The 16188-nt window shown below is 50.0% G+C and overlaps 1 protein-coding gene across 2 annotated transcripts in view; it reads right to left on the bottom strand.

Moving 5' to 3' along the window:
* The window catches only part of HHAT (hedgehog acyltransferase), a 252165-nt gene extending 236285 nt beyond the window's left edge, over nt 1-15880 (bottom strand). The window contains exon 1 of one of the 2 annotated variants that reach the window (XM_084794948.1): nt 13092-15880. The gene's annotated coding sequence lies outside the window, so the exon portion shown is untranslated. Of the gene's footprint in view, nt 1-487; nt 507-13091 lie in introns of those variants that run through there. The other variant, XM_084794947.1, reaches the window with a different exon arrangement.
* Between the last annotated feature and the right edge of the window lie 308 nt (nt 15881-16188).

Raw genomic sequence — 16188 nt, 5'->3', positions numbered from 1 at the left:
GACAGTGCAGAGCCTTGTGTACACAGGCACCCTTGGCCTATCGGGCACTCGGTCCCAGTAAGCCCAGGCTAAAACAGGCACTCAACACCGCCCCAGAAAATTCTAAGTCGAGCTACGTTCAGTCAGGGTCACTTGTACTATCATGTCCTGTCTGGATAGCCAGAGAATGAATGTCTTTCCCATTGGAGCTGGGTGTCTAGAGGCACAGTGGCCGTGACTTCTGCCATGTGAGAGGCAACAGCAAAGTACGCACAGATTTAGTTTTTCCCCCTCTTTAAAATTTCATGAGTAGGATTTTTTTTTTAAACCATAGATCTCAGCAGCTCCAATCTGAGTCCTTTTCTTTCCTTATTAGGAGCTTTCAGCTTGTCACTTAAAGCAAACACCATGAGGCCTCTCTGTGCGGCATGCCTGAATTTCCAGCCCTGCGCTCTACTTAACACAAGCACCCTGAGGCTGTTACAGGTAATCTAGGGACTGAGCCTACCTTAGGACAAGGCGGAGGTGGTGCAGTTGTATGGACACACTGGACGCGGGGAGAGCCCATGTCCTCTGTGGACTGGAGCCCATAGGTCTTTTTACACCACTCAGAAGGGTACATGATTTAACAGTGACAGACTGTTCCTTTATGGAATTTTCCACTTAATATTTCTGGGTCACAGCTGGACACAGGTAAGAGAGTGCACTGAATATTTAATTATCTAAGAGAAAGTTCACAGGAATCCTGTAAACACGGCCCACAGGCGGAAGGCCTACCATTCAAGCCCTCAGTGGGATGCAGGAACAAAGTGCTCCAACCAACCACAGGGTCAAGGGAGAACTGAGTTCCTCCTGCAAACTAGTCCAGTCCCAGCAGTGGGCTGGGGCTAAACATAAATATACTGCTAAGTCTGAAGCTGCAGGACCAGGGTCCCAACTTGTACGGCTATTGACACTCAGGGGAAACAGACAGGAAATTGATTTCATGTTATAACCTGGAAAGGAGAGACCCAGGGTTGACAATACTTTTAAAGTATCTTGGATTCATAAAAGCAAAGAGACGCACACCCATAGGACGAAAAGCCACAAAACGTGAGAGCTCTGCCAGCAGCCCTCCTGGGTTAGAGTGACGTCCACTCTCAGTACCTGTCATTTAAAACGTCCACGTGCTTTGAAAGCCACCATCCCGAAGGCCATCACAACTCCTTTACAGGAGCCACAACTCCACTGAGGGAGAAAAAGAGCCACACGGGGACAGAGAATAAATAGCCAGCAGTAACCGGAAACGAGCAGCAGAGCGCCGAGCCCCACCCTGGCCCGGGGCAGCAGCAAGGCACCGCCCAGCTGCTCAGTGCCTTCTTTGTTTCACGTGTGTGTGTGTGTGTGTGTGTGTGTGTGTGTGTGTGTGTGTGTGCATGTGTGTGGGGGCGGGGGAGGATGTGTATGTGGGTACGAGAGAATGTGTGTCTGTGTGTGTGAGAGAGAAATGTGTGTGTGAGAGAGAGAGAGAGAGAAAGAATGTGTATGAGTGTGTGTGTGTGTGTGAGAGAGAGAGAGAATATGTGGGTATATATGTGTGTGTGAGACAGAGAATGTGTGTGTATGTGTATGTGAGAGAATGTGTGTGTTTGTGTGTGTTTGTGCGTGTGTGTGTGTGTGTTTTCATCTGTGTGCATGAGTAACTGTGTGTACACCTCATGTACAGCCGAGAGCGCAGCCCTGTGTGCCTCCTCAATTGCTCTCACTAAACCTATGGCTCCCCAGTTTGGTTAATTCGCAGTGCACCCCAGGAATCCTCCTGTCTCCACTTTCCCAGTGCTGGTGTTGGGATGATGGGCACAGGCCTCGAGCCTGGCTGGTGCTGGAGACTGGACTCAGGCAAGCATTTCACTAAATGAGCCATGTCCCTTCCCGTGTGCTTCCTCCACACGGCTGTCCTAACTGTCTCTCTAATCTGATAAGAACACTTTACTATAAACTGAGCTGAAAATGCAGCCGTGGGCACTAACTCATCATAATTACAATCTGGAGGGTGTCACCATCTACTACAGGGGAAGCCAAGGCCCAGAGAGGTTAGGAAACCTGCCTAGAGTCACACAGCTAAGCACAGAGCTCGGACTCAGACACAACAACCTACCTCGGCAGGCAGTGAATTCTTTTCTTTTTTTTCCTCAAAATCTATAATGAAATAGTTCTGTCAGAATGCTAAAAAATGGTATATTCTATCTAAATGTAAATTAATTTAAATGTACGTGTAATGTTAGATACGTCCTAAGGACACTGAGAGCCAATAGATGTCACTGAAAGGCACGCGCTGTCTACCTCGGCCACACCCCTCCAGGGACTTGCCAGAGAAAGCTGAGTAAACCATGACAACCGTGTGTCAGACAGTTGGTGGGTCAGGACAGAAAGGCTACATGGAACAGAAATATTCATAGTTCTGAACTTAGGAGAGATGCCACAGTAATAAGAACGCACACTGCTGGGACAGCGAGTCGGGCAGTGGTGCAACTCAGGGCCTAAGCTTCATCTGAGGACCCAGCGGGATGGAAAAGGAGCCTATCTTCAGAATACAAATTACACGGTTCCCACAACTAGAAAACAAAGTTCAGACTTATGGTCACCCCATCACCACCACCAAAAGGGCCAGCATCAGGTCTTACCCTTCTGGCCAATTCCTATAAAGGGGAACCCCTCCTCCAAACCTGATGCCACCAGACATATTGGGCAGTGATGGACAGACAGGAGGACATGAGGGAGAGTGATGGACAGACAGGAGGACATGTGGAAGAGTGATGGACAGACTGGAGGACATGATGGACAGACAGGAGGACATGAGGGAGAGTGATGGACAGACAGGAGGACATGTGGGAGAGTGATGGACAGACAGGAGGACATGAGGGAGAGTGATGGACAGACAGGAGGACATGTGGGAGAGTGATGGACAGACAGGAGGACATGTGGAAGAGTGATGGACAGACAGGAGGACATGTGGAAGAGTGATGGACAGACAGGAGGACATGTGGGAGAGTGGTGGACAGACAGGAGGACATGTGGGAGAGTGATGGACAGACTGGAGGACATGTGGAAGAGTGATGGACAGACAGGAGGACATGTGGAAGAGTGATGGACAGACAGGAGGACATGTGGGAGAGTGATGGACAGACAGGAGGACATGTGGGAGAGTGATGGACAGACAGGAGGACATGTTGGAGAGTGATGGACAGACAGGAGGACATGTGGGAGAGTGATGGACAGACTGGAGGACATGTGGAAGAGTGATGGACAGACAGGAGGACATGTGGGAGAGTGATGGACAGACAGGAGGACATGTGGGAGAGTGATGGACAGACAGGAGGACATGTGGGAGAGTGATGGACAGACAGGAGGACATGTGGGAGAGTGATGGACAGACTGGAGGACATGTGGGAGAGTGATGGACAGACAGGAGGACATGTGGGAGAGTGATGGACAGACAGGAGGACATGTGGGAGAGTGATGGACAGACAGGAGGACATGTGGGAGAGTGATGGACAGACAGGAGGACATGTGGGAGAGTGATGGACAGACAGGAGGACATGTGGAAGAGTGATGGACAGACAGGAGGACATGTGGGAGAGTGATGGACAGACAGGAGGACATGTGGGAGAGTGATGGACAGACAGGAGGACATGTGGGAGAGTGATGGACAGACAGGAGGACATGTGGGAGAGTGATGGACAGACTGGAGGACATGTGGAAGAGTGATGGACAGACAGGAGGACATGTGGGAGAGTGATGGACAGACAGGAGGACATGTGGGAGAGTGATGGACAGACAGGAGGACATGTGGGAGAGTGATGGACAGACAGGAGGACATGTGGGAGAGTGATGGACAGACTGGAGGACATGTGGAAGAGTGATGGACAGACAGGAGGACATGTGGGAGAGTGATGGACAGACAGGAGGACATGTGGGAGAGTGATGGACAGACAGGAGGACATGTGGGAGAGTGATGGACAGACAGGAGGACATGTGGGAGAGTGATGGACAGACTGGAGGACATGTGGGAGAGTGATGGACAGACAGGAGGACATGTGGGAGAGTGATGGACAGACAGGAGGACATGTGGGAGAGTGATGGACAGACAGGAGGACATGTGGGAGAGTGATGGACAGACAGGAGGACATGTGGGAGAGTGATGGACAGACAGGAGGACATGAGGGAGAGTGATGGACAGACAGGAGGACATGTGGGAGAGTGATGGACAGACAGGAGGACATGAGGGAGAGTGATGGACAGACAGGAGGACATGTGGGAGAGTGATGGACAGACAGGAGGACATGTGGGAGAGTGATGGACAGACAGGAGGACATGTGGGAGAGTGATGGACAGACAGGAGGACATGTGGGAGAGTGATGGACAGACAGGAGGACATGTGGGAGAGTGATGGACAGACAGGAGGACATGTGGGAGAGTGATGGACAGACAGGAGGACATGAGGGAGAGTGATGGACAGACAGGAGGACATGTGGGAGAGTGATGGACAGACAGGAGGACATGTGGGAGAGTGATGGACAGACAGGAGGACATGTGGGAGAGTGATGGACAGACAGGAGGACATGTGGGAGAGTGATGGACAGACTGGAGGACATGTGGAAGAGTGATGGACAGACAGGAGGACATGTGGGAGAGTGATGGACAGACAGGAGGACATGTGGGAGAGTGATGGACAGACAGGAGGACATGTGGGAGAGTGATGGACAGACAGGAGGACATGTGGGAGAGTGATGGACAGACAGGAGGACATGTGGGAGAGTGATGGACAGACAGGAGGACATGTGGGAGAGTGATGGACAGACAGGAGGACATGTGGGAGAGTGATGGACAGACAGGAGGACATGTGGGAGAGTGATGGACAGACTGGAGGACATGTGGAAGAGTGATGGACAGACAGGAGGACATGTGGGAGAGTGATGGACAGACAGGAGGACATGTGGGAGAGTGATGGACAGACAGGAGGACATGTGGGAGAGTGATGGACAGACAGGAGGACATGTGGGAGAGTGATGGACAGACAGGAGGACATGAGGGAGAGTGATGGACAGACAGGAGGACATGTGGGAGAGTGATGGACAGACAGGAGGACATGAGGGAGAGTGATGGACAGACAGGAGGACATGTGGGAGAGTGATGGACAGACAGGAGGACATGTGGGAGAGTGATGGACAGACAGGAGGACATGTGGGAGAGTGATGGACAGACAGGAGGACATGTGGGAGAGTGATGGACAGACAGGAGGACATGTGGGAGAGTGATGGACAGACAGGAGGACATGTGGGAGAGTGATGGACAGACAGGAGGACATGTGGGAGAGTGATGGACAGACTGGAGGACATGTGGGAGAGTGATGGACAGACAGGAGGACATGTGGGAGAGTGATGGACAGACAGGAGGACATGTGGGAGAGTGATGGACAGACAGGAGGACATGTGGGAGAGTGATGGACAGACAGGAGGACATGTGGGAGAGTGATGGACAGACAGGAGGACATGTGGGAGAGTGATGGACAGACAGAAGGACATGAGGGAGAGTGATGGACAGACAGGAGGACATGTGGGAGAGTGATGGACAGACAGGAGGACATGAGGGAGAGTGATGGACAGACAGGAGGACATGTGGGAGAGTGATGGACAGACAGGAGGACATGTGGGAGAGTGATGGACAGACAGGAGGACATGTGGGAGAGTGATGGACAGACAGGAGGACATGTGGGAGAGTGATGGACAGACAGGAGGACATGTGGGAGAGTGATGGACAGACAGGAGGACATGTGGGAGAGTGATGGACAGACAGGAGGACATGAGGGAGAGTGATGGACAGACAGGAGGACATGTGGGAGAGTGATGGACAGACAGGAGGACATGTGGGAGAGTGATGGACAGACAGGAGGACATGTTGGAGAGTGATGGACAGACTGGAGGACATGTGGGAGAGTGATGGACAGACTGGAGGACATGTGGGAGAGTGATGGACAGACAGGAGGACATGTGGGAGAGTGATGGACAGACAGGAGGACATGAGGGAGAGTGATGGACAGACAGGAGGACATGTGGGAGAGTGATGGACAGACAGGAGGACATGTGGGAGAGTGAAGGACAGACTGCAGGACATATGGGGCAGTGAAGGACAGACTGCAGGACATATGGGGCAGTGAAGGATGGACTCCAGGTGACGCCAGGACTCATCAGAAAGTCTTCTTACACAAAGTGAGGATTTCTAACCCTGAGGCAGAGTTCACCAGTCCCTTGCTCAGCTGCTCTGCCCCTTCCTCCACTGCGGCTTTGAACAGGACCTCTGTGAGGGTACTATGGCTTCCGCTGACAGGACCTTGAGGTTAGCTGTGTGACTGAGGACAGATATTGGCTGCCCTAACCTGCCCATATATGGTATCTTTGCCCCTGCAGGATGAAGGGCTTTTCCACAGCACAGGGACTTGGGGAGCTGGAGTTGCCGGCAGGTGTGAGGAAGTCTGGCCCTCTGCAAGAGCTGTGTTTGCTCTTAACCACTGAGCCATCTCTCCAGCCCCCAAAGCAAGTTCTATTTAATCCAATTGTTATAAATGTTTTATAAGAGAAAATTAATCTGAAAGCAAAATTTTATGCTGGGTCCTCAACATAGCATTGTCTGATGCACGTCACACCAGCACCAATCCTCCCTTCAAACACAACCCTAAGTCTTTTTATATGAGCGGTAAAGACTGGCAAAAAGGATCAACGTTACAAGTCCTTATTTCAACAAAAAAATACCGATCAGATATTGCATTTTCTCCCTTGACAATTCTCAAGCTATCTTAAGGCTTTTTAATCACCAACAATATGCCCTATATATTTCCAACTTCCCCGATTAGGGAAACCTGAGCCAAATTTCTCTTACAGCAGAACACTTTACATATTTTTTATTAAAGTGTGCTTTTTAAAATGCAGGTCTTTAAGGTGTGGACCTGCACTTGTGGCCAGCCTGTGCTCTTCCCTACGTGGCTCTGTATTGTTTAAAACTATATTTTTTTTTCCAGCCGGTTACCTGGTACCATTATATAAGCAGTGTTGACTCCATTAGAGAAGGCTGGCTCTGCGCCCCTGCTTTGCCCATAGGTGCCACCATCTGGCCAGCGCTTGGCGTGGACTGATAACTCACCCCCTAAAGGGAAGAAGGGTACACTGGGGCCACATTAGCATATTCAAATCAGATCAGGAAAACCAGACCAAGGACTTACCAAGCATGCCAGATGGAGACAAGGGTGCAACCCTCACGTGGGTCCCGGAAGAAGAGGCCATCTCATATTGCAATGTCAATGGCTGCGCCAACCTGTCCCCTCACCAACTCAAGTACGCACCAAGAAATCTGCTGTCCCTGAGGCTTCAGCTTGGCTCTGTCCTCACCACTTATTTATGTGGCCTACTCAAGTCGCTGTCTGTCCGTCTGCCCACCTACTTGTCCATCCATTCATCCTCCCATGCATCTGGAGCTGGCTCTGCTCCAAGACTCCAAGGTCCCCCTCACTTTTGTAGCTTGACTCTGCACAGCACCCCCAGCAGGTGGGTTCTCCATCTGGGGTTCTTCCCATCCTAACTAGCCTATGGCTCCCTTACAGTGAGGCCTCTGAAGGTCTGTGGACTCTGCTACAGCTGCCTTAACCTTTGGTCGGTGCTCTGTAGACACACACACACACACACACACACACACACACACACACACATACACACGCACGCACGCACGCACGCACATGCACAGGAGACCACTGTACGGGAGTCGGAGAGTCCGACTGCTGGCTCTTGCTGAGCACTCCTCCCCACCCTCGAAGGTCTAAGCAGAGGCTCTCCTTTGGCACACGGACTCACTCTCTTCAGAGCCCTGCAATCCTGCCTCTCTCTGGCTGGGGCCTGAACCCTCCTCGCAGCCTGTCTGTCTGCTCTGCTGAGGCATTAATGTTGCTTCCGATAAACTCCTTGGCCCCCAGTAATCTGTTGGTGTTCTCTTGAACGTGCCATCCAAAACCTAATAGACAGACAGACAGACTGACTGACTGACTGGTTTATTGTGTGATGTGTAATGTATGATCGAAGGATTATATCAGTAATTAAACTCGGGATGAAACAATCTGTGTTTCCCTCAACCAGCTGCCATGGGAAATCAGAACTACTTGGCAAGTCGCAGCCAAGGAAAATGGCGCTGGCTGTGGCTTTATCATTAGTTGATAACTTCTGACACTATGGAAAGACACAAATGTATCCATCAATATTTCTAACAGCACACTAAAGACACCCACCTGAGTAGTTATTACTGCCGTGACAAAATCAACACATGCCAGAAGCCACTACTCTCCCGTCTTTGTTTCTAACTTTAGTCCAGTCTCGGCCTCCACAGGTCAGATTGTCTGGATTTGAACTTCACTTAACACAGCACTGTCAGAATCAGCGTATCAACTTCTATTTTTGAAAAATAATCTCCTGGGTTGTGATTGAACTTTTTTTTTTTTTTAAAGTACAGGGTCTCACCATGTAACCGTGCCTGGCCTAGAACTTGCTCTGTAGACCAGACCAGACTGGCCCAGGCCTCATAGAGATCCTCCTGCCTCTGCCTCCGGAACGCTGGGATCAAAGGTGCGCGCCACCACAACCAGCCCAAGACTGAATTATAACTGACTCTGTTGCTCTGAAAAGCAATGGCGGATCGTCCATTGTTTTAAATCTTCTTTAATTAACCTGCCTTAAAAAGGTAGGCTGTTTTGTTTTGTTTGTCTGTCTTTAAACTTTGTCTCCTGTTAGGCAGGCAGCAATATCGGAAGTGGTGGAATATAGCCACGCCACCACGCCCTGCTCATCCAGTGCCGGGGACGCAACCCGAAGCTGAGCGTGTGTTCAGCAGGCACACGACCCCGAGCCACAGCCAAGGCGCTGCCAAATGTCTGTATTGCTCATAGATACACGATTTACCAATTACCTTTTCTCCTTTATTCAGTAGTTGAGTTTTTAACTAGCTCATTATTTTCTGATATGAATAAATATGAATTTGAATAAATATGAATAAATACAGCTGACTTGCCTGGAGTAAACCCGGGCTGCCACAGTCTGCTGTCCTATCTGTAGAGCCCTCGGCTTCACTACAGCCTTGTTGTTTTGTATTCCTTGTATCTTTTTTACTGACTTTCAGTCCCACAAAGTTTCTAGTAATTTCATTGTCAAGTTTCATAACAGCGCTATAGTGGCTTCGTAAATAACCAAGTAGCAGCTCCTCTTCCTTTCTTATTTATTTTTTTCAGTGTTTGGCAGATGTCACTGCAAAGCCAGCTGGGCTTGAAATTTTTGCAGTGAAAAGGCTTTTAAGCCACACTCAGCTCTTCTAGTCCTTATGTCTTGACTGTTTATCTGAAAACCTGGGACATTTCCTCTGAATTTTCAACTGCATCAGGATAGTGTGGCTCACTAGAGCACCCCCAGGTCACCACAGGCTGTGGGCTAAACTGAAATAACTCCTTTTTCTTCCCTGACACCAGAGTTAGGGCTGGATGGGAAATGTCCCCCCACAGGCTCGTTGTTTGAACATCCGGTGCCCGACTGATGACCCTGTTTGAGAACCTTTACCAGGTGGAGCCTGGCAGGTCACCAGGTACAGGCATGGAGGTTTATAGCCAGACCAGACTTCCTGTTCATTTTCTGCCTCCTGACTGTGGACACAATGTGACCAGCAGCCTCCAGCACCCCTCCCATTGATGGAATGAACCCCTAACCCTTCAGGAGGAAAATAGCCCTTCTTGGTGAAACTGCTTCTCTTGGAGCCTTTAGGTCAAAGGGAGAAAAAAGTAACTAAAACAACTAGTGAGTGACCCCTGAACCCCGGGACAGATGCTCTTCACTGTAACTTGGCTGGATTGAGAATCACCTTCAAGGCAGGTTGAGACACCCGCAGTGTCGGCAAGGGACTCCCAGGAGGGTTAAGTGAGGGGAAGACTCCCCCTGAATGTGGTTGGCCCAGATAGACTAAAACAAAAAAGTCTTCACTTACCAGGAAAGTGGGATAGAGGTGAGGACGTACTATTGGGACTCTAGGTGAGAGAAGCATGGGAGAATGGGGAAATAGAAGGATCCAGAGGGTCCTAGAATCCTACAAGAAGAACATTATGATGGGCGGATCTGGGCCCAGGGGTCCAGCTCAAACTATGGTACCAGCCAAGGACAATATGTGCAGTAAACTTCGAACCCCGACCCAGATCTAGCCAATGGACAGGACAGTCTCCACCGTTGAGTGGAAAGTTGGGATTGACTTTCACACAAACTCTGGTGCCTCATATTTGACTGTGTCCCCTGGACGGGGAGGCCTGGTGGCACTCAGAGGAAGGATAGCAGGCTACCAAGAAGAGACTTGATACCCTATGAGCATATACAGGGGGAGGAAGTCCCCTCAGTCACAGTCATAAGGGAGGGGAGTAGGGGGAAGCGGGAGGGAGGAATGGGAGGATACAAGAGATGGGATAACAATTGAAATGTAATATGAATAAATTAATAAAATATATATTAAAAAAACAAAAACAAGAAAGCCACCTGAGCGCCCGTGTCGCCCTTTCGGCTTCCCAGCCACCACGACAAACGAAGAGCTGGACCACATTTCACTGCCAGAACGGGCCGAAACCTCTGAGACCATGAGCCAAAGCAACTCTCTCCTCCAAACCGGTTTCTGTCGTGTATTTGGTCAGAGTGACAAAAGCTCATATACATGCTTGCGTACAGCCACTGAAAGGAGAGAAGCTACAAGTGCCCCACAGACACACCCACTCCGAGTGCGGCATTCCTCAAGTGTCACCCACAGAAGGAGCAGAGCAGGCAGGAAGTGTGAGCAATCCAACAGTTCCCCTTAGGACACTCACCCCTAAACCGCTGTGAGCTTGAGCAAAGGAGGCAGTTAATGACTAACAGATGCCAGATGCTCTGAGCGGCCAAAAATGTTCCAACCACAGTGGTCCCACGGCTATGCCCCTGCACTGGGCAGCTGAAGCAGGAAAATTCCAAGTTCCAGGCCAGCCTGAGCTACACAGTGAGACAGTTTCAAAAATAAACAAACCCACCAAGCAATCAAAAACAAACAAAACATAGAAGGAAAAATCACCTCGGGGCAAGTTATAAGCTCAGACAACAGCTCTCTACTCTGGAGGAGCAAGCACACTGGTAGAATTCAGGGGCCGTGGACTCACACATACACTTTTATTTTCATGAGGCACTAGATGAAAAAAAAAAAAAAAACCTCAGTCTTTAACTGGATGGTAAACCTGGACTTTAGCCAGGTGCAGTGGTGCGCACCTGTAATCCCAGCACTTAGGGAGGCAGAGGCTGGCGGATCTCTCTGAATTCAAGGCCAGCCTTGTCTACAACCCTAGTCCAGGACAGTCAAGGTTACACAGAGAAATCCTGTCTTGAAAAAAAAAAGCGACTTTAAACTTGAGTCTGGTCATGTCTGCAGACACACACAGTCACACAAGCACTGTCCTAAATCCACCAAGGATGGTTGACAGGGGTGTGCATCATTCTCAAAGGGCAGGTTAGCTGTGTCAGATGGCATTTTGTTACTTAAGGTGATTAATAAAGAACATCATACAAATCTGAGTTTTAATGGCATTTTGATAACTGTTTTAATATCATTTATAATCCCCATATTTTTATGTCTTTTACTTATTTCTGAATTTTCTGTTTTGTTTTTTGAGACAGTCTCGTATAGCACGGCTGGCCTTGATTCTTGATCCCCCTGCCGCCAAGCAGTGTCATCCACAGCTCTTTTTACCTTTTAAAAACAGTCTCCAAAAGGGCCGGTGGCAAGGTCTGCAAGAGCCAAATGTTTTATTTCCCCAAGGCCTCGAAGTAAAGCACCAAATACAGCACACCTGAGCCCCAGCCACACTGACATCTCTTGATGTCACCAGGCCATCCTGCCAACAGCCACGCAGGGTGCGTCACATTTAATTCTCCCAGCCGTAGCACAGACTTAGTCAGTCTTCACTCCTCTAGGCAGGAGAAAGAACACAGCCTGGCTCTCCAGCTGCCGCCGGACCAACGCATCCACTTAAATTATTAACTGCACCTCCCAGGTCAGAACCGTCCCGGCCAACACATAATCCACCAATCATAAAGGGAGGAAAATCACAGGCAAGGTGGAACATAAAGAAGTGGGGAAGGGAACGGAATTCTAGGCCCAGATGAAAGCCCACGCCCCTTCAGTGCATCCTTTCCTGTGGAGCAGGAGCTTAGACCACCACAGAGTAAGGGGCAGGCACACAGCACGCCGCGGAGTGGAGGGTCGGAGCCAGTCCCCCAAGTGGAAAGCCCTGATCTAAACGCAGTCAGCACAGCTCCTCCCTTCAACAGCTGTGCAAACCTAGAACCTTGAGATAGATGGTGGTCTTGCCGCTGAACCTAGAGAGCAGAAAGCGAAAGAAACCTCTAAACTGGCAACTGAGGAGATGGCTCAGCGGCAAACACTGGCTTGAGGGCCCATGTTCAGGGCCACAGGACCCACATAAAATGTCCCAAGGACCTGTAATCCCAGCCTTCTCCAGGGGACCAGCCTGGGTTTGAACGAGACTCTTGTCTCAATGAATGCGATTGAAGCTGGAGGTGTGGCCTCCTGCGCACAGGAACGCACACACGACACACATGGAAATGACAGAGAAGAGAAATCTCTGAGCTGATCAGGGGAGCAAAGGCCATGTAGGCGCCCTCCAAGCACGGAGCAGCTGCGTTAGCGGTTCCCGGGACACCGCGCCTTTGTGTCGCCGCCCTCGAGCACGTGGACACGGGAAGCGGAAGCGCCGCTACGTTTCTCCCCCACGTCAGCGGCGAGCCTCCCACGACCTGCCGTGGCACCCCAGCCAGCCCCCTGTCTCTGTGCTGGGAAAGCAGTGGCGGCCTCTGCAACCCCAGGCCCCTGTGCTCAGGCCAGCTCCACAGAGCTCCCTGGCCGCCCAAGTGTCCCCCCAAATGGTTCTACGCGCGCCCCCCGATCCCCACGCGCGCCCCCGCTGCACGCGCACCCTCCGATCCCCCACGCACACGCTGGCCAGGCCTGTCTAGCGCGGGCGAAGTCACCTGAGTAGCTGTGGAGAGAGCTGGGCGCGCGGGAGAAGGCGTCCCCGCCCCCAGCCGCTCGGAGCCGCGGCCCCGGGAAGGACTCGCGAGCGCAGCGCGGGTCGGAGGCCGTGGGGGTGAGCGCCTGGTCCGAGTTGCCGCGCCTGGGTTCTCCGACACGGGATTGGCCGGCGCTCTGCACAGTTCCCGGAGGAGAATCACCACGCAGGGTCCCGCCAGAACCTCAGGTTTCTGGATGCCCCAGATCCCCAAAGGAATGAGTCTGGGGTGTGGGGGTGTGCGGCCTGCCCTGTTACAGGAAGGTGACTAGGCCAGTGAAGGGCGTTTAGAAGCCATTGTTAGAGCTGGGGAAATCTCTGGAAAAGCGAGCATTGTGTTTAATGAGAACTGAAACCATTGTCACTTCTACCAATTGAAACAGCCAGACCAGGAGTGCCAGCCAGGTTGCCTTAATAAAAACACAGGGTGCCAAATTACTACTGAGTTCATATGAACAGCAGACACTTTCTTGGTATTATATGGCCTTTGTCATATGGGGGAACATAATTACACTGTGTAACAGTTCCGAGGGCTGGGAAGATGTGGCTCAGTTGGGTAGGAGGCTCGTTCCCCAAGCATGAGGATCTGAGTTTAATCCTCACAACCCAAGTCAAGAGCCCGGTGTGGCTACAGCGCCTGCTACCCCATCATTGAAGGTGGGGCCTCAAGCAGAGCTCCAGACCCTGGCCAGCCAGCTTAGCCTAAACAGGAAGCCTCCAGTTCAGCTACACACACACACACACACACACACACACACACACACACACTCTCTCTCTCTCTCTCTCTCTCTCTCTCTCTCTCTCTCTCTCACACACACACACACACACACACACACACACACCCTGGAAACGGGGTGAGGAAAGAGGAAGCCGTGGAAACCTTGCTCTGGCCCTTTCAGGAGATCACTCAGCACACACACACACACACACACACACACACACACACACACACACACATGCCCTGATTATCTGTAATCACTGTGTCTTGGTGTCTGACAAGTCTGACCACTGTAATCAACCCCAGAGTTTGTCAAAGAAGGTGGCAAAATGTGAACTCTGCTGAGGAACAGTCAGCTGGGGTGGTGGAGAGGGTGCCGGGAGACTCTCCCGTGTCGTCTCTAAGTGACCTCCGTGGCTAGTAAGGTGGCCTTCTTGTCATTTATACCTAACCCCTTTCTGCATGTGCACAGGGCTCATCTGCAAAGCCAGGTTCGGTTACATGTAAATCAGAAACCACTGTTTGAGAGAAACTAGTGAAGAGGTAAGCGTCGCCAGAGACCCAGCTCAGTGGTGGAGTCTTGCCTCACAGGCAGAGACAAAGACAGAGCGCAGAACAGGAGAGAGCTGAAGAGTGTGTTACTTTTTCCTGCAGCAGATAAAAACACTGCAGTTCAGCTTCAGGCAAGAGACTTGAATGTGGTAACGCATTTTGATAAAATTACCTTATATTCTTAGAGACTGGAAGCTTTGCTGGGCCGCACAGCCTAAGTTAATAACATCCACTGAGGTCACTTAGGGCTGGTAGCCTACTGTGGACTCAGCCTGTTTGTTTAACCTGCCTTAGGAGAGCAATGTAACAAGCAACTTTACTTGTCTTAGGTCTCCCGTTAGCTTTTACAGTCTAAGCCAATGCCCAGCTATGACCTCAGAGTATGTGCTTTTCCATGCCATGACCCAGAGGAATGTGTGTAGGTTCCAATAAAGCGATCTTATAAAATGAATAGTCACTGTAAACGCTGAACACAACATTGAGATGCTGTTTGCTTACAGTTTTGTTATCGGGGCCAGTTAATCCCTTGTGGAATCTATGACAGGTTTCTGAAGTGTTCCTCTATTCCTTCCCCACGTGATGCCTTCGGTGCTGTTCAGTAAGTACAGAGCAAAGCCCATTGTTAGGGACAGACACACAGGGACACGCTCTGATGACAGCCTTCAGGCAGGGCACACAGATTCAGACTCATGCAACAGACAGACAGACATAGGGAGCGTGAGGCAGAGAATTCAAATCTGGGCTTGGTCTTGGTTAAATGAAACCAAAGGGGCAGGGGGAGCGCTTTGACTTCCTTAATACAAACTGACTTAGTGACTCAGAGTTTTTTTTTTTTTATTAATATGTTCAAAAGGTCTACATTTTGTTGCCCATGTCAGGGGATTTTTAATGCCTTTAATCCATGTATTTGCATCAGCAGTCCCGCTAAAAAAAAAAATAAGATGAAGAGAGGAAATGTTAGCAGACCTGCCCCCAGTCTGCCTAGCAACCTATGACAAAGCTTATGCAAGGCCCAAAGAAATGCATCATAAATTGATCTGGTAGCCAGGCTTGTGATCCAGCTATACGGCCAAGGCAGGAGGATTCCAAGTTCAAAACTTGGGCTACAAAGTGAGTTCAAGGCTAGCCTGAACATTTCAGTCAAACTGTCTCAAAATTTAAAGGTAATCTGGCCATTTATGGGAGATTTGTAAGTTCCCAACTATGTTCTGTGCATTTCCAGATGTTACTTTCTCTTCTGACCAGTACTGGAAATACTCTGGTGTTCTGTTTTTGCGCATGTCTATGAATTGAACTGTTTCCGTTGAATTTCATTTGATTTTGGTCTTGAGGTCTATCCTGTCTTTCATTAGTTCTCAACATGTAAATTTAAATCTTCTAATAAGGAAAAACACTTACTTCAAATGAGACGAATGCAGACGGCCAAGTCATTATGAATGTAACATGTACAGAACTCATTATTCTCATGATTGTCACATGGTTCTCCCTGCTGTATGTAGTTTGTCTTATACATGTGTAATAAAATAAAATAAAATAAAATTTTTTTTTAATTTCTAATAAAAATTTGGCAAAAACTAGCTGGGCATTGGTAGCGCACGCCTTTAATCCTGGCACTTGGGAGGCAGAGGCAGGTAGATCTCTGAGTTAAAGGCCATCCTGGTCTACAGAGTGAGTTCCAGGACAGCCAGGGGTACAGGGAGAAACCCTGTCTCAAAAAGCAAATAGACAAACAAACAAAATGGCAAAAATTTTAAAGCAAAAAACATAAGTAAACAAGATACCGTTTGTG

This window comes from Acomys minous, assembly GCF_964271855.1.
Source record: "Acomys minous genome assembly, chromosome: 1".
NCBI lineage: Eukaryota > Metazoa > Chordata > Mammalia > Rodentia > Muridae > Acomys > Acomys minous.
The sequence above is the reverse complement of the archived record's forward strand: the minus strand, read 5'-3'. Positions and strand labels throughout refer to the sequence as shown.